The 19,017-nt window shown below is 37.4% G+C and overlaps 1 protein-coding gene across 1 annotated transcript in view; it reads left to right on the forward strand.

Annotated features, from left to right (window-relative positions):
* The first annotated feature begins 808 nt into the window (after nt 1-808).
* IL31RA (interleukin 31 receptor A) overlaps nt 809-19,017 on the forward strand; it is an 81,829-nt gene continuing 63,620 nt past the window's right edge. Inside the window, exon 1 of the mRNA XM_025983470.2 lies at nt 809-1,044. The gene's annotated coding sequence lies outside the window, so the exon portion shown is untranslated. The remainder of the gene's footprint in view (nt 1,045-19,017) is intronic.

A 19,017-nucleotide genomic window follows, 5' to 3' on the forward strand; every position in this document is an offset into this window, starting at 1 on the left:
AAAATGTGGAATGGAATATCAAGCATCCTGGGAAGGTTTGGGAATAATGGTGATGTAATACCAAATAAAGGTGAGGAGAGGTCCTGATTCCACTTAGGGTAGATTTACCTAGGTACTCCCGTCTGTTCCTAAATTCTGGGAGTAGAGGAGTTACGGTTTTTCTGGTTTTTTTCGGCATTGATAACATTTCTATGTAGAAATGCAGCAGCACTGGTCAGAAGTTTGCCCCTCCCACCCTACCCTTGACTTTACACTTACCCAGTTTGCACTGTTATTTTATTGATCCTCTGATTTGGGAGAAGGCAGCTTTTCATTTTGTTTGGTTTGTATGCTCGTCATAGATGTATTAAATGTGTTGAAAACAGGGCACCTCTCTACTCTTTGATTGCTGAGCCCCTTTCTCAGTCGCTTAGCAGCGTGTGGCTGCTATGTGTGTGGTTGGCCGACGCTGCTCCTGCTCACTGTCGGCTGGGTTCCTCCACCGTGCCCCACGCCGAACTGCGTGCTTAGAAAAAAAAAAATTAGTAAACATGAGTCCGTGTGGAATCTCACTGTGTCCAAGGCCGCGGCAGGGAGGGCGGGCGCGCTCGCAGATCCGGCCGGGAGAGCGCTGAGCCTGGGCAGTGCGGCGCGGCGGTGGCCGCGGGGAAGCAGATGCCGCTGGCGTCCGGCCTCCGGGGCTGCTCCCGGGCGGCCCCCACCACGGTCCCTCCGCTGCCCCAGACCTGGCGGAGCTCACCCTGCCGCGAGGCCGGGAAGCCAGCCCGCAGGCGCTGGGGCGGAGCGAGAGGTGGGCCCGGGGGACCCCGGGGTCAGCGTGCGGGACCACGGGAATGACGGAGCCCACGTGTGCCCTCGGTCCCAGGGGTCTTGTCAGCCGCTCTGAAGCCCACTCGGGCCCACCGAGGGGCTCGGAACCGCACACTGACTCCCACCTGGGCAGAGGCGCGTGCCCCTAGCCCTGCCCGGGGAGCTGGGACCCGCGGACGTTGGCGGTCCGAGAGAGCAAACGGACGTCCTCTAGTTTGGGGACAGGTGGTTCAGGTAAATTCCTTAATCTTTTAAGCGATTCTTTAATTGTTTTGCTGTAATTTAGGGGATGACTGGATTTGCGTTTTCTGTGTGAGAATTCCTCGAAGGAATTTTTTTTTCTTTTTTCTTTTTTCTTTTTTTTTTCTGGTCTCTATTAGTTAGTGTTTACCGCATTTGGAGTCCAATGTATTTGTGGGATTCTTTTTCACTATTCAGGAACAAAACCAGCTTTACTTCTTCTGAATAGATGAACTTATTATCCCAAAATCTTGGATATTTAAATTTGATTTTTGTCTTAGTTTTGGGAGGGGAGGTTACCATGTGGGGGATTAAGACATTCTCAACAGAAATCCAAACACTTTATTAAAAAACTTTTATGTATAGGAGGGAAAGCTCCTGTGTAACACGGTGGGCATGATGCTATATAATAACTAGTTGGAGTAACCTTAACTTTGGCTTTATTGACTTGTGTGATGCCTGGGACAATCGGCGATCTGCTTTAGGCCTTGGTTGGCTTATATATAAAAAGAAGGCAGTAACTGGATTTTTCTCCCTGTTCATCTCCAGCTGATGAAGAAGTCACACAATGCATACAGTACAATATTTTTTTTTTTAAAAGAGAGGCAGCCTTGTTTAAGAATGCAGAGTATCATAGCTAAATATTGGTACACTTATAATGTTCTTATTCTAGTATTGCACTAGCTGCTTTATCCATGTTAAATGAGTAGTTGAGAAACTAGTCAGATCACATTTACAACTATAGTGGCTGAATCTCTTATAAATATCACATGAGCATGAGTGATGCTTGTTAGCTGACGATTTTGGCATCTTACTGTGTACCTCATCTGTTATTTTTTTCATCATTCTTAAGATGTTTCATCCCTGGAGATTTATTCATGATTGTTCACATGTGGTAATCAGCCAGTGTGTTCTTGCCAAGTAAATGCAGTGCAGGTTCTGACCGTTTCATCCTAGTATGTATGTTCTTCTGAATTATCTTACTGTGTTGCAGTCATCTGGAATTCTAGAAGACTTAGTTCCAGTGATTTACTTCAATTTTGTAAACAGAAGTACTGTTGATACAGTGCCACAAATATTAGCATTTGAAGTAGAATGCAGTGCCAAAATAAGTATAGTTTATCGTAGTGTGGATATAGGAATAAAATAGAGTGATGCTAGTCACCTATTTAAACCAAGTGGTAACAGAGGGTTGTAGTTTTCTCCTCTGTGTATATAATATGGTAGGAAAATGAATACTACTATAATGAAAAGATTCAAGTTGACCTAAGTTGGAACCCCATCTCAACTTCTTGCTAATAGTTGTATGCTCTGGGACGAGTTAGCTTTTTAATTTCTGTATTTGAAATAAAATTTACATATAATAAATGCATAAATCTTAAGTGTATAGCTTAAATTTTTACCTGTGTATACTTCTAACCATCACCCAAATCAAGATATGTAACACTTTTCTCACCTGCTTTCCCCCTTCCAGTCAAATCCCTGCCTAGAGATAATTACTATTCTGATTTTTATTACAATGATTAGATTTGCCTGTTCTTGATCTTTATATAAACAAAATTATAGAGTATGCCATCCTTTAGTGTTTGGCTTTAGGCCAACATAAAATCTGTGAAATTTATCCATGTTGTGTTTTGTGTATCAGTAGTTCATTCATTTTTTTGTTGTGTAGTATTGTGTCATGAATATATTACAAAATTGTTTTTCTCATTTCCTATTGATGGGCACTTGGGTTTCTAGTTTTTTTTTTTTTTAATGAATAAAGCTCCTATAAATATTCTTGTACAAGTCTTTTGGTGAACATAAGCACTCAATTGTCCTAGGAGTGAAACTGCTGGGTCATAAGGTAGGTGTGTAGGTTTAACTTTGTTAGAAACAGCTAAAGAGTTTTCCGTAGTGGTTGTACCATTTAACACAGCCACCAGTGTTTTAAGAGTATTTAATTTGTTCCATATCTTCACCGTTACTTGGTACTGCCAGTATTATTAATTCTAGCTATTTACTGTGGTTTTAATTTATATTTACCTGGTGATCAGTGACGTTGAGTGCCTTTCCATATGCCTGTAGGGCATTTTTGTCTTTCTACATCTGTTTTTCATATTTACCTAGTCAGGTTGTGCAGACTGTACACCTTCAGTGGTAAAATTTAGTGCGAGATAGAATCAAGACATGGGGTGCTACCTTGCTGCTCAGTGGTGACACCAAGAGCTGTGAGAATGGTTTGTCCTTAAGCTAAATTACAGCCCTTTGGGTTATTCATTGTATCTATTAGGGTGATACTAGCTGCCTTTAAACCCCTAAAACTTCAATGACTTAAGATAAAATTACCTTTTTTTTTTTTTTTTGCCAACCTTGACTGTCCAAGGAGGAAATTCCTGGTAGTTAGGTGGCCTCTCAAATATTTATGTAGGACCCAGGCTTCTTCCATCATATAGCTCTGTAATCTTTGTACATGGGTTCCAGGGTCTTTATGTTTCTCTTCATCAAGTCAGGGAAAGGAAGAATGGGGACAGAGGAATGAGGACATGGGCACATGGAGGATTTTGATGGGTCCGGCAAGGAAATGGCATATACATCTCTTCTCATATTCCACTGTTTAGAACTCAGATGAATCTAACCATAAAGGAGGCTGGAAAAAGTAGCCTTATCTGTGTGCCCAAGAAGCTTGCAATTAGCCAGCAGTTTTCCAATAGTGATAAAATGTTATGTTTTCAGGAATAGTAAATAGATTTCTGTATTAAATTGAGTCAGGAAAAGACTAACTTCTTTGTTAGCTTCAAATAGCAATGAATCTGTATAAACTGCTAAAGAATACACCTACCATTCTTTTTGTGTGGCCTGACAATGCTGTAGGAATTGGAGAAGGGACTATTAGAAGTACAGATAATGATAACTTAATGAGTCCATTCTGTGATGGCTAAAATGCTTTTACTGAAAGATCTTTTCCATTATAATTTTATTTTTTAATATATGATATATTTATAAAATAAATGTAGTTTAGAATAAGCTAATTACCTTATCTTTTATTAATATGTCAGGACATTGTGATTTTAAAACTTTTTTTTAATTTTATTTTAAAACTCAAAAGTGTTTAAGAGGTTTTTAGTGGCTTATTTGAAAATGACTTCTGATACTGTCCATGGGGAAATGCAAAGCTTGTTTCTTTGACACCTTTCCTGAAAGTTCCTAAGATCCTCTTAATATGTTAGAGTTGCTAAGTCATTCCACTGTTTCTCTCTCTTTTTTTATTTTTTTAAGATTTTATTTATTCATTAGAGACAGGCAGAGATATAGAGAGGCGCAGGCTCCCTGCGGAGAGTCTGATGCCCAGGACTCCGGGATCACACTCTGGGCCAAAGATGCTCAACCACTGAGCCACCCAGGTGTCACTCCATTGTTTCTTATCGTTAATAACTTTTGAATCAGGGCAGCCCTGGTGGCTCAGTGGTTTAGCGCCACCTTCAGCCAGGGGCATGATCCTGGAGACCTGGGATGGAGTCCCACATCAGGCTCCCTGCATAAAGCCTTCTTCTCCCTCTGCCTGTATCTCTGTCTCTCTCTCCCTGTGTCTCTCATGAATAAATAAATAAAATCTTTAAAAAAAATAAATTTTGAATCAGTAAGAGATGGATTGCCTTGAATCCTCTAAACCCTAGGTGAGCAGTCTGTAGCTCTTAAGAGTCCAGTGCATGTCACTGTTAGAGGGAGGAGGAAGAAGCAAACAAGGGGAAAAAAGAAGAAAGGGAACAGAACAAAAAGGAGCAGGAGTTGAGGTACACGTAGTAGAGCTTCCTAAATAGCCCTGTGTTTAAGATTTCTATGGGCAAAGCTTGATTTAGAGCTGTGCTGTACTTGAGTAACACAATGTGAGTCATATATGTAAACAATGCATCCCAAATATTTCAACATGTAATCAATATAAAAATTAATGAGATATATTTTACTTTTTTTGTACTAAGTCTTTGAAATCAACTGCACATTTTATAATTACTTCACATCTAATTTTGTACGTGGTTTTCATTGGAAATACTTCAATAGTAGTTGAAGTAAAATATACATAGTGATTCACATATCCAATATAGGTTCACATACCCAATTTGTGCCAAACATACTTAAAAGTTTTCCAATAACTAAAGCAAGTCTGTTTTAAAATTTAAATTTAAATTAAAATTAAAAATTTATATTCTCAGTTGCACTAGCTATGTATGTTAGGAGTGTCCTGTAGCCACATGTGGTCACTGGCTTCTGTATCAACAGTGCAGTTCTAGAATTCTAGACTGAATTTGAAATCTAGGCTCTAGGGAAAGCACAAACTTTTTTCTGGCATCAAGAAAGTACTCAAATATTTGTGGTTTGAAAATAATATCAAAACTATTTTCAATTAAGTGGAGTTGAAAGTGAGGCAAATTGAATAAGCTAATTTAATTGAACAGCTGGAGGGAAGCCAGGCTTCTTTTCCAAAACTCTGTTATTCCTAGTTAGCTTTCAAAGTGCAGCTATTTAGACCAGAGTGGCTACACCTTATTGGAGGATGCCTCTTTCCAACCCAATGGCTGGTAACTGGTCAAATTGCGTATTAAATGCCACATAATGGATTAGGTAAACAACTATGGAAAAGTATTCAAGATACACTTTCTTTAATCCACTACTTTGGGTTTGGAGTATACAAATCAAAGGAAAATGTGTGTAGTCAAAATAATTTTAAGACTGCAAATATGAAAAATAATCATATATCCCATTCCGTGTCACTCTGCAGAGGAAAATACTTTGTTGTTAATTTACAAAAAGAAAAAAAATCTAACCTGGAAAAATTTCCTCAGTGTTAGAAAAGGACCTTTATATTCTTTGAAAATGGGAATATTATATTCTAATATGTGTATGTTTTGTCCACTAATTACCCAAATTGTACTAGTTCAGTGCTCTACCAAAGATGCATTTCTTCCACAAAGCCTTCCTTGATTACCATAGTTGAGGTAACTTTCTTCTTTCCTTGAATTCCTTTCTCATGAGAATCAAGTATTTTGTCATCCAAATACTGATTTACGGAGTTGTGAATTGTTTCCATTTGATTAATAAGTTTTATCATGTGTAGCAATCCAACTCAGTGTTTTAATAAGTAGCAGTTGCTCAACATTAGCTTGAGTACACAGAAAATGAGAAGAATCTGGGAATTCTGGCTAATAAACTTCTTAGGAATCTCTGACTGTTGCCATGCTTTGTGTTCAAATTACTTTCCTGCATTCTACATGACTGATCCACAGAAGCTCAGCTGAGCTGCCATGTGCCAGAGTACTGGATTAAACAAGCTAAAATAAAAGTGACAGTCAAGTTTTATTGGAATTCGATTTGCCAACATATAGTACAACACTGTAACACCCAGTGCTCATCCCATCAAGTGCCTCCCTCAGTGCCCATCACCCAGTCACCCATCCGCCTGCCCACCTCCCCTTCCACTACCCCTTGTTTCCCAGTTAGGAGTCTCGTGTTTTGTCACCCTCTCTAATTTTTCCCACTCATTTTCTCTCCTTTTGCTTATGATTCCTTTCACTATTTATTGTATTCCCCATATGAGTGAAACCATGTGGTTGTCCTTTTCTGATTGACTTACTTCACTCAACATAATACCCTCCAGTTCTATCCACTACAGTCAAGTTCTCAATCACTTACTGTAATTGTATAAACAGTCTACACCAGAGAAAGACTCCCCCGTACACTTCTCCCTATGAATTGGCCCACTGATTGGAGGTCATTAGCATCCGCATGAATATGAGGTGTTGGCTCACTGTTGAGGAAGCCACAAAAAGGCTTCTGCAGATTTACAGACTACAGTGGAAGGAAGAGGAAAAGGGAGGATTAGGAGTGGGAAAGTATTAAGTCAAAATGGAAAAGTATTAAGTCTTCCAGTTTTCCCCCATATGGAGACCTCCAAATGGAGTCACCTAGGCCTGAGTCTTTCATTGCAGCAACTTGGAGAAATTGCAGTGGGCTGGCTTTACACCATATCTGAGTGGAGAGGAGGACAGCTTTCTCCTGTGAGCCCTGCCAGGTAAAGTGTTTGTAATTGCCTTTGGTCAGTCCTGAAATGTCATAGTTTTGTTTTGTTTTGTTTTTTTTAAATTTGGACAGAAGCTGGACTCCTCAAGTACAAAACCACTGCTGAAGACTTGAAGTTACTTTGATCTATTGCAGGATGTACATTTTCCTAGGTTTTAGTATCTTTGAAATCAGGATGCATTTTATAGTTGATGTCAGCCAGATAACAGTTGGGATTTAATTGTGTGAAACCTTTCATTGACACTTTTGGGTAGAATCAAAAGTACCAGCATCATAAAGTCTTTGGTTTCAGTGTCTTTTCCCCCTTGTATATTATTGCCTCCTGTATTGTAGATTAATTGATTGTATAAGCATGGGTTTATTTCTGGACCTTTTCCATTCCATTAATCTTTATGTCATTTTTTTGTGCCAGTACCATCTTGTTTTTATTACCACAGCCTTGTAGTATATCTTGAAACCTGGGATTGTGATACCTTCAGTTTTGTTCTTTTTTCTCGAGATCTCTTAGACTATTTGGGGATTTTTGTGATTCCTTATAAATTTTAGTTACTATTTTTTGTTCTGTGAAAAAAGCTGCTGGTATTTTGATAGAGATTGCATTGAATCTGTAGATCGTTTGGGGTAATGTGGACATTTTAACAATAGTAGTCCTTCCAATCCATGAGCATGAATATCTTTCCATTTGTTAGTGTCATCTTTAATTTCTTTCATTAGTGTTTTATATTTTTCAGAGTACAAGTCTTTCACCCCCTTGGTTAAGTTTATTCCTAGGCATTTTATTCTTTTTGATGCAGCTATAAATGGAATTGTTTGAAGAGATGTGGTGTCTTTTTATATTGTCTTATCTTCATAAACTACCTATATCAGATCATGAATTTGGCATTTTATGTCTTTGGCATCTACATTTTAGACTTTCCTAACATGTTCTGATGAGATAGATTTTAAATATAGGGTATAGATTAAGAAGGGCATATAATGGGAAATTCTCAAGCAGAGAGGCTAATATCTGAATGATTGTTCTTTTTTTTTTTTTTTTTAAGATTTTATTTATTTATTCGAGAGAGAGAGAGAGAAAGAGAGGCAGAGACATAGGCAGAGGGAGAAGCAGGCTCCATGCAGGGAGCCTGACGTGGGACCTGATCCCGGGTCTCCAGGATCACGCCCTGGGCTGAAGGCGGCACTAAACCGCTGAGCCACCCGAGCTGCCCTGAATGATTGTTCTTTAATGGTTGTTACCACATATGTAAGTATGAGAGCTTCCCATAATTGAGTAAAGTATTTCTTAGCTACCTGAGAAGAGTATGTTTTCTGATATTTTTTTCTGACAAAAGGCCTTTAGATCCTATAAAGGTCACCCATAGACTAAAAACCCCTATCAAATTTATGTTGTTTTTTTTTCCCCTCACTGAGGTTTATTTACCTTTTGTAGGGATTGTTTGAACCTAAGTATGCCAGCCTTTTCTGGAAATAACTTGAAATCTTGCTTAGTACTTTTGGGAAATATGACATGACTGAAAATGAAACTTGCCCCATTTGGTAGATCATGATCCTGAGGGAGTTGTAAAGATACTACACACATGAAGTGATATCTCTTTGTACTGTGTCAGGATTGCTGTGAGCTGTTGCATAAGCTTTGCCAGGATAGAATAAATGAATTAAACCATGGAATGTTCTATGAGCTTTTTTGTAGGATCACTTCGAGCCATTTCCTAAAATCTGACTGCTAAAGCTGTCCAAAATAAGGTCTAGGGATAAGATTCTGATAATATCTTAGTGGGATCCTTCTTCACTCTGATTTGTCTTCCGTGCAGCATAGAAACCAAATCCAGGGCAGCGGTTTAGCGCCACCTTCAGCCCAGGGCCTGATCCTGGAGACCTGGGATCAAGTCCCACGGCAATGGCTCGGACAGCCTCAGCTGCCGTGGACTGAACTCAGGCATTGGAATCTCATTGGAACAAAGTGGACTTTGTCTTCCCTTTTTCTGTTACCTCCACTTTGCTTTTCTTGTATATTTCACCATTCCTACATTCCCCTTAGCCCTGCCTTATTCTGATATGCACCCTTGCTTAAGAACTACTGGCCAACTCTGGAAAACGGTATGGAGGTTCCTCAAAAAGTTATACAAATAGAGCTAACCTGTGACCCAGTAATTGCACTACTGGGTATTTATCCCAAAGATACAAATATAGTAACCCGAAGGGGCACCTGAAACTCCAATATTTATAGCAGCAATGTCCACGATAGCCAACCTATGGAAAAAGCTGAGATGTCCATTGACAGATGAATGGATAAAGAAAATGTGGTGTATATATACAATGGAATATTACTCAGCCATCAAAAAAAGAAATCTTGCCATTTGCAATGATGTGGTTGGAACTAGAGGATCTTATGCTCAGCAAAATAAGAGAAAGACAATTATATGATTTCACTCCTATGTAGAATTTAAGAAACCACAGTTATGTAGGGGAGGAAAAAGTAAAACAAGATGAAATCAGAGAGGGAGACAAACCATAAGAGATTCTTAAGCATAAGAAACAAACAGGGTTGCTAGAGGAGACGGGTTAGGGGAATGGGGTAACTAGACAATGGACATTAAGGAGGGCATGTGACATAATCAGCCCTGGGTAAAGTAAGTAAAAAAAGAAAAAATACTGGACAGGACTCCTGGGTGGCTCAGTTGGTTAAACATCTGTCTTCAGCTCAGGTCATGTTCCCAGGGTCCTAGGTTTGAGCACTGCCTCAGGCTCCCCACTCAGTGGGGAACTTGCTTCCTCTCCCTCTACCCCCGCCCCATTCATGCTTTCTCTTTTTCTCTCTCAAAATTTAAAAAAGAAGAACTGTCCAGACCTACTTTAGAAAGAAATACTATGTGTAGATAGATGTTTACTAATAACTTTCCTACTTGAAATCTGTTTTAGTTACTACTGCATAATAAATTACCTCCAGGGCAGCCCAGGTGGCTCAGTGGTTCAGTGCTGCCTTCAGCCCAGGATGTGATCCTGGAGACCCAGGACTGAGTCCCATGTCAGGCTCCCTGCATGGAGCCTGCTTCTCCCTCTGCCTGTGTCTCTGTCTCTCTCTCTCTCAATCTGAATAAATAAATCTTAAAATAAATTACCTCCAATTGAGTGCCATAAAGCCACAATATATCACTGTTTCAGTGAGTTGAGAATCTGTGGCTTACCTAAGGCCTCTGTTTCTGGGTGTTTAACAAAGCTGTAGTCAAGGTGTTGGCTGGGATTTACTCATCTCAGGACTTGACTGGGCAAAGATCTGCTACAAAGCTAGCTCAAATTATTGTTCACAAGATTTAGTTCCTCTCAGATTGTTGGCCTGAAGGCCTCCATTTCTCACAACCTGTTGATCAGAGGCTGCCCTGTGAGTTCTTTGCCATTTGTCCATCTCTGTAGCACAGTTTACAACATAGCTGCTGGCTTCTTTAGGACAAGTGAAGGAGCAAGAGAATGTGGGAAAGAAGTTAAAAACCTGATCTCAAAAGTGACATCCCATCACCTGTACTGTTCTCTATTAATTAGAAATGAGTTACTAGTTCCAACCTGAACTCAACAGAGCATTACAGAGAGTGTGAATAACAAAAGGCAAGATCAGTGGGAGACCTTTTAGAAGCTGTGTACCACAGAATATATATTATTACATAATGATATAAAATTGAAAACAAATATGGATAGGAATCCTGTTCTATACTCTTGAATGTAATATCACAAATTAAAAATTCATTTTGAATCTTTCATTTATCTGATTGGACTAGTAGGAGCCTTATCTCAGTCATTATTGGGGATCACTCTCACCCAACACATAAACTTAGAGTTGGCACCACCAAAGCCCTGGGCAGGCCCTTCACATCAAGCTCATAGAGCCTACAAATTTTTTTTTTTTTGAGCCTACAAATTCTTAATCTATCCTCAGTCTGAGGATGGGTAGGAGCTTTCTTACCCTTACTGTCTGCTGCTCATCGAGGCACTCCCTCTCCTTTCCCTGAGGTACCTTTTCTATTAATCTGGGCTCTCCCTAAAGACGAAGAGTCCTGTACTTCAGGTGGACATTTCTAGTTTGTTGACATTCTTAAGTCAAAGAAATAACAGTGGTCCTGGTTTCTTGCCAGTAATAGGGAAGAATGGAAAGATAAGAGAGTGGAATATTAACATCTCAAAACTTATCCTGTTGGATGACATATAAAAAGAAAAAACTCCTTAGACGTGATTTAAATATTTTTCACCAAGCTGTTCATATAATTATTAAAGTTTCCATTTGATAGTTCCAATATCTGAGTTATATGTTAGTTTGATTCTGCTAACTATATCTTGACACATTTTGCTCAAATTCCAGTTATGTGTAGAGACTCAGGTAAATACTTTTTATATCTGAAAATAGACGTACTTGTTCTGGCAGGCCATCAATGTGTCTTGAGTACTGGGTGAAAGGATTTCCTGCCCTCTTCCACATTATTTCACTGTTTCAGTGAGTTGAGAATCTGTGTGTGGCTTGTGTAGCAAGACATTAACCCCAATTTAGGGACTTTTTAGCAAAATCCAGAGGGTTTGCTTTTATTCCTCCTACAGAGGCAGTGGAGTTTTGTCTGTGCCCTAGTGGTGAGAGTGTTCTTTGTCCTATGATGCCGGTAACTGAGGATACCTTGCCATTTGCTTCACTGAGGAGAGGTTGGGTGTGTGTGAGATCAGTTTCCTGCCCCATCCCCAGTCTTTCTTGTGAATACTCAGTGGAGCACTCTCTGATAAAGAGATTGTTTGTGGCTGGCTTCTCCAACTATTTGAAAAAGACAAGCTATCCCACACTTGGCATTAAGGATTTGTTTCAAGTCTTGCTTGTAGGGTGGCCAGTTCTTTCTCCTGTTCTTGTTTAAGGTAAAGCAATTTGTCTGTTCTGCCTCTCCTTGCAGGAACTTGTCCCTCTTTAGAATTCCTTTTATTGGTTGCCTTAGGGTCTCAGCTCCTTTATGGGCTCAAGAAAAATTTTTGTGTATCATCTGGCTGTTTTTGTTGTTGTTAAGGTGGAAGTGACATTTTCTTGCAATTTTCTACATTCTAAGCTTGAGGCTAAATTCAGTGTTCTATAACATTGAATTAGCAATAATACTTTCATTATCATTATTATAACACAGACACAGGTCATCTCAGAGGCAGAGGTCATGTTACAAAAATAACACAAAAGTCTCCTCACTTTAATGTAGAATTTCATAAGAGTGCTGCTGCAAAAATAAAAGTAGCAGCAGCAACACACATCTTGTAATAAGATGAGGCGTATACATAAATCTGTCAGGAAAGAAATCTTTATCCCAACTTGGTTATAATGTTTCTATTTGTAATGTCTTTGCAATACCTATTATCTACATAATTATTTTTCATTTTTTTGGTTTGGTTTATCCATCATATAAGATGCTATCTGTGTCAAATATTTTTCCATTTTTCTGAATTCTTAATTAAATTGCAGAGGATTCCTGTGGTCTCTGGCTTCACCTTTAACTTGCCCAAAGCTGATTTGCTGATATGAAATAAAATAAGCATGCCAATAATAGTACAAGTTGTATGGATCCTATGCTTCTCTAGTACCTAGACTTTTATTTATTTTTATCTGCTCCTCTGGGCCCTTAAAATAAATGCACAGTGTGTACATAATGTGAATCAGCTCTCATTTCCAGATTATGACAGGTCCTTTTGGGTAACAAATTTTTTCTTCTTCCCTTTCCCCTCACATATACTGCACACTTCCAGAACATAGATCCTAGAATTGGAAGAAAAATCCAGAAATTAATCAATGAAAAAAATGATACTTTGATTCAGTAGAATAAGAAGTGGAAGAATGCAAAGTAAATTCCATATGGAGTAGGTATTTAAATATATAAAGATTTAAATGTATAAAAAAATCTCAAAATGTCTCAATCAATATTGTAAATAAAGAAGCTATAAAAGAAAAATTGAAGGGTGAAGGGGATTAAGACTGCTTTTATTATGATGAGTACTTGATACTTTATAGAATAGTTGACTCATTATTTTGTATGCCCGAAACAAAGATAACACTGTAAATTATTGTAATTGAATAAAAAGTAAAAAAATAAATTGAAATATTTAATAAATAAGGTTTCAAATAGAAAAACCATAATGTTTTATATGATAAACTACATTGTTATAAATAACTGATATCCATAGATGATGATTGAGACCTCTGGGGAATGAGATGTAGAGAAAGAAGAAAAGGCCTAGGACAAAACCCCCAAAGGAGTCAATATTTAGTGGATGAGTAGACAGATCTCCCAGGACTGAGAAACAATTAGAGCTTGGAGTGATCAATTACTAATACTATGAGTGACCAAGTAATGCCTTTCCTACTTAAAAGCCATCAGGAGCTTTTTTGTTTTGTTTTTTTTTTGAGTAGAACTTATTTAAAGCAACGTGATTAGTTATGAGGTAGAATTTGTACCGTGGACTTTTTCTTAAATATGTGTGTCTTAAGAATTATACATGTACAGATCCCACCCCATACCTCTGAAATTAGAATTTCGGGAGGTGGGGCCCTGTTATATACATTTGGGGAAGAATGTCTTTCACTGATGATTTTGATTGCTACCCCCTTATTAAGAACCAAATCTGCGGATGAGACTAGTTTACATAATTCACAGGGCTTTATGCAAAATGAAAATGCGGGGACCCTTGTTGCAAAATAATCAAGAATTTCAAGACAGTAGTAGCAAGACATTAACCCTAATTTAGGGACTTTTTAAGAGCAGGGCCCTCTGTGGAACTATGTAAGTGGCATGCCTTGTCTAAAGAAAATGAACAAGTAAGAGATAAAAGGTTACAAATAACTGGCTGAAGAAAAAGATTCATTTATTTAAAACTAAAAAGAAGACTATTATTTTCATGATACAGATTACAGAAATAAATTTAGACCAAATTTTCTTGGCCTCATGGGATATACAGAGGATTGACGATATCTTCGATATGTGAGATTTTCAACTACAGGAGTCACTGTGCTGTTTCTACAAAGGAGAGTGAATTACTTTTTTTTTTTTTTAATCAAAAGTGAGGGTGGATTTGTAAATTTGGAAAACACTACTATAAAAAATACATAATTTGATTATGAAAGATTGCTCTGAGATTTCCAAGGCAGACAGCTGTATACACTTTTTCAACTAATAATCTATGCAGTACCTAATATACTGCCAGGTGCCAAGCTGCACATAAACATGGAAATTTTGTCTTTATTGTGGGAATTTACTGTGATTGCTTTACCTTGGGCATGGCATGTTTATCAGTGCTTCTGAAAGGAAGGGATAGGAAGCAGGATTTGGCAGAGGGATAATTGGAGTTGAGATGATGCAGGCCTAACAAATCCTGAGAATTTGCATTTCTAAACAAGCTAGTTAATACTCACATGGCTGATTCCTAGACTCTCCTTGGAAAAACCAGGTTCTGGCACACACTGACTAGTTCTCAGCTGATACTAACACAGAAAAGAAAGCATGACTATTATCTGTGTACATCATTTCTTCTTAAGTATAATGATTTAGATGTAATTATGTGGAAAAATGATTTGGTATTTGTGAGACATATTTAGTTATATGAAAATACAAATAATGTTTTCTTTTATACATGGATCTTAAACATTTTTGAAGATTAATTAATGAGGTAAATTCTTGAAAGGCTTGTAGAATTTCGCAGAAAGCACAATACTGCATTAGCTCTTGGCATGATAATGTAATGGATCCATTTCTAAGAGTCTCCTTAGAAAGTTATATGATTCTATTTCAGAAAAATAGATTTTAAAACTCCACTTTATTTTTTATTTTTTTATATTTTTAAATTCCAGTATAGTTAGCATATAGTGTTATATTAGTTCAGGTGTACAATATAGTGATTCAACAATTCTGTACATTATTATATTCAACAATATTACTGTCTCCTGTTTGTTTTTTTTCCTTTGCTCATTTGTTTTGTTTCTTAAGTTCCACATTAGAGTGAGATCATATGGTATTTGTCTTTCTCTGACTGGCTTAGTATTTCACTTAGGATTATAATCTCTAGTTCCATGGATATTGTTGCAAATAGCAAAATTTCACTCTTTTTATGGCTAAATATTATTCCATTGTGAATATACCACATTTTCTTTATTTATTCATTAATCAGTGGATACTTGGGATGCTTCCATAGTTTGGCTATTGTAAATAATGTGGCATTAAATAAAGAGGTGCCTGTATCCCTTTGAATTTGTATTTTTTCTAATCATAGGGTACTTCCATTTTTTAACTTTCTGAGTTAACTCCATACTGTGCAGTTTTCCATAATGGCTGCACAGTTTGTACTCCCACCAAGAGTATATGAGGGTTCCTGCTTCTCCACATCCTCTTTTTTTCTCGTGTTTTTGATTTTTAGCCATTCTGACAAGTGTGACTTGATTTCTCACTGAAGTTTTGATTTGCATTTCCTGATGATGAGTGATAATGAGCATCTTTTCATCTGTTGGCCATCTGGAGGTCTTCTTTGGAGAAATACCTGCTCATGTCTTGTGCCTATTTTTAAAATGAATTATTTTCATTTTGATGAGTTATATAAGTTCTTAATATATTTTAGATATTTATCCTTTATTGAGATGTCACTTGCAGATGTCTTCTCCCATTCAGTGGGTTGTCTTTGAGGTTTGTTGATTGTTTCTTTTGCTGTGTTGAAGCCTTTTATTTTGATGAAGTCCCAATGACTTATTTTAGCTTTTGTTTCCCTCACCCCAGGAAACATACCTAGAAAAAAGTTGCTATAATCAATGTCAGAGAAATTACTGCCTGTGCTCTTTTCTAGGATTTTTATGGTTTCAGGTCTCATAGTTAGGTCTTTAATCCATTTTGAATTTATTTTTGTGTATGGTGTGGGAAAGTGGCCCGGTTTCATAGTTTTGTATGCAATTGTCCAGTTTTCCCAACACCATTTGTTGGGAGAGGCTATATTTTTCCCATTGCATATTCTTGTCTCCTTTGTCAAAAGAAAATTTCTCCCTGTTTCAATTTTGGGAGGTTATATGTTTCTAGGAATTTATCTATTTCCTTTAGATTGTCTAATTTGTTGCCATTTAATTTTTCCTAATAGTCTCATAATGTTTTGTATTTATGTGTGTTGATATTTCTCCTCTTTTATTTCTGACTTTATTTGATTCCTCTCTTTTTTTGATGAGTCTGGCTAAAGGTTTATTGATTTTGTTGATCTTTTCAAAGAACTGGTTGTTGGTTTCATTGATCTATTTTTTTTTTTTTTAGTTTCTATTTTGTTTCTTTCTGCTCTGATCTTTATTATTATCTCTTTACTTCTACTGGTTGTGGATTTTGTTATTCTTTTTCTAGTTCCTTTGATGTAGGTTAGGTTGTTTATGTGAGATTTTTCTTGCTTCTTGAGGTAGGCCTGTATAGCTGGATTCCTTATTTTTTGCCATCTATTACTTTTTTTTATTATTTGTGATTGCCATTTGGTTTATATGTAACAACTTCTGCATATAGCAGTCTATATTAAGCTGTTGGTCACTTATTTTATAACTCACTCTTTACTACGCTCCCCTCCATGTTTTGATACCATATTTTACTTCCTTTTACTTTGTTTCTCTTGACTGATTTTTACAGATAAATTTAAATTTTGCTTTTGTGCCTCTGATATTTATTACTCTGTGATTTTTGTTTTCCACGTAAAATTTTCTGCTTAACATATCTTGTAGGGCTAGTTTAGTATCAGAAACCCACTTTAAAGTGCCTCATTCACATCATCAATCCTCTGGAAGTGTGATTGTGCACACAGCAGTTTTGGAGTTTTACTATAGTTTTCCTTTGTTAAATTAGTGGAATTATACCCCATTCCTTCATTAGCGGATTAAAATCCCAAGCCCTGGAAATGGGATCATTGCTTCTTGCAGGTATAGAGTTAAGAACTATAGAAAGGGGGTGTGCCTGCATGACACAGTTCAGCATCCATCTCTTGGTTTCCATTCAGGTCATGATCTCAGGATTGTGAGATTGAACCTTACATCAGTCTTGCACTCAGCTCAAAGTCTGCTTAAGGTTCTCTCGCCCTCTCCCCCCTGCCCTTCCTACTTGTGCTTTCTCTCTGTCTTCTCAAATAAACAAACACATCTTTTTTAAAAAAAGAACTATGGCAAGTATAGCTATGCAATTTAGGAATTTATTTTGAAAATCAGAATTTATTAATCTAAAGGAGTGTTAATTCTTCAGGGTGTCAGTTTATAAGATCACCAATATTTTAAGAATACTGTAATTGAAAAAAAGAATACTGTAATTGCTCAAAATTTAGTAATTCCAGCTACCTTTTTGGATATCCACCTCAGTTGGTCTTTCTCAGCTGGAGTTCTGTGAGAGAATTAAGCTAATACCCTGAAGGCATCAATTGTATGTAATATTATATTGTACATCTTGTAAGTGAAGTTCTCTTCTGTCATCTGGATTGGTACTAATTATTTTCATTCTTTGTGAAGTGAAATAGTCATTTAAATTCTGGTTTGCAGTTCAGATGAGGAGCCTAGATGAGAAAGGCTGCCAGAGATTCTTATAGTTTTAATAGAGTTAATTTGCAGATTACTATGTAATTATCTCTTGTTATAATTATTAAAACAGGAAGAGGGAAGGAGTCAAGAGTTTATTAAAGGAAACAGTAATGGAAACAGAAACCTTCCTTTGATCTGTGCCTGGAACATATTCCTTGATTTTACACTATAGTTATTTTCTCTTGAAATAATAAAGAACTGAAGTCTTCAGATGAGTGCCACAGAAATCTGAGGATGTTTTTTACCAGTTCTCATTCTTCAGCCATGTAGATCTTGAGTGCCACTTAGTTATCCTTATCCTCAGCAGGATCTGGTCCCTGGTGTGCTCCTTTCATGAGGTAAATGAGATCCTTAGATCCTTTTCTTAGCAAATGGCTGTTTCTCCTATTTTGATGGGGAAGACTGAGGCTGTCAGGTGGAAAGGACTCCAATCTACAGATACATCCAGTCAAGCCCATTCTTAATTCTGGGAGGACAAATAAACACATGCCCTCTCCTCTCCCTTGCATCCTACCAATGTGTCCTTGTCACAATGTTTATTTCAGAATTAAGCTTTTCAGGAGACGTGCTGCTTCCTCACTTCCTGTGCACTCTTCCCGTTGCATCCATCTCCTACTGCCAATACCTCATTGTAGCTGGTTCCAATATGCTTCATAAAGAAAATGGATTTATTTAATAAAATATATGATGAAAAATTTGGATGATTTTAGTATGAGGTGAAGGTGTAGGTTCCTCATATCACTAAGAAAAGAGAAAATAATAACTTCAGGAAAAAGAAAAAGCTCTAGTAGAAAGTCATTGCCCAAATAGGAGGAATAAATGTGCCATAATTTTGAGGAATAGAGTTTAGGAAAAGGTAATGCAGTTGACTTTGATTCTTGAAATATACTCAATCGAGCAAGACCGTTTGAGGGACATGGAATTACATTTATTTTTTCTATCTGTGCAAAACACTACTTGATTCTTCTGTGATTACCAATCATATAATCATAATATTGGATTATTTTATTAATGTTTAAGTTTTAGGATCAAGGTAAAGGAAAAGCATGGATGACTTAATTAATGGAAAATTTACAAACTTTGAGAGTATAAAAATATAGTTGAAGATTTTCAGAAGAGTGGGGGAGGAGAGAGGCTGAGGCAAGGCTGGATTAGAACTAGAGCAGCTATAGTTAACAAATATAATGCAAGCCTTGTTTTAATAAGTAAAAGAAAGTAGTGGCACCTGGGTGGCTGGCTTAGTTGTTTAGCGTCCAACTTTTGATCTCATCTCAGGTTTTGATCTTGGGGTTGTAAGTACAAGCCCCTCATTGGGCTCCATGCTGGGCGTGGAGACTACCAAA

The sequence above is a fragment of the Vulpes vulpes genome, chromosome 2 (genome assembly GCF_048418805.1).
Source record: "Vulpes vulpes isolate BD-2025 chromosome 2, VulVul3, whole genome shotgun sequence".
NCBI lineage: Eukaryota > Metazoa > Chordata > Mammalia > Carnivora > Canidae > Vulpes > Vulpes vulpes.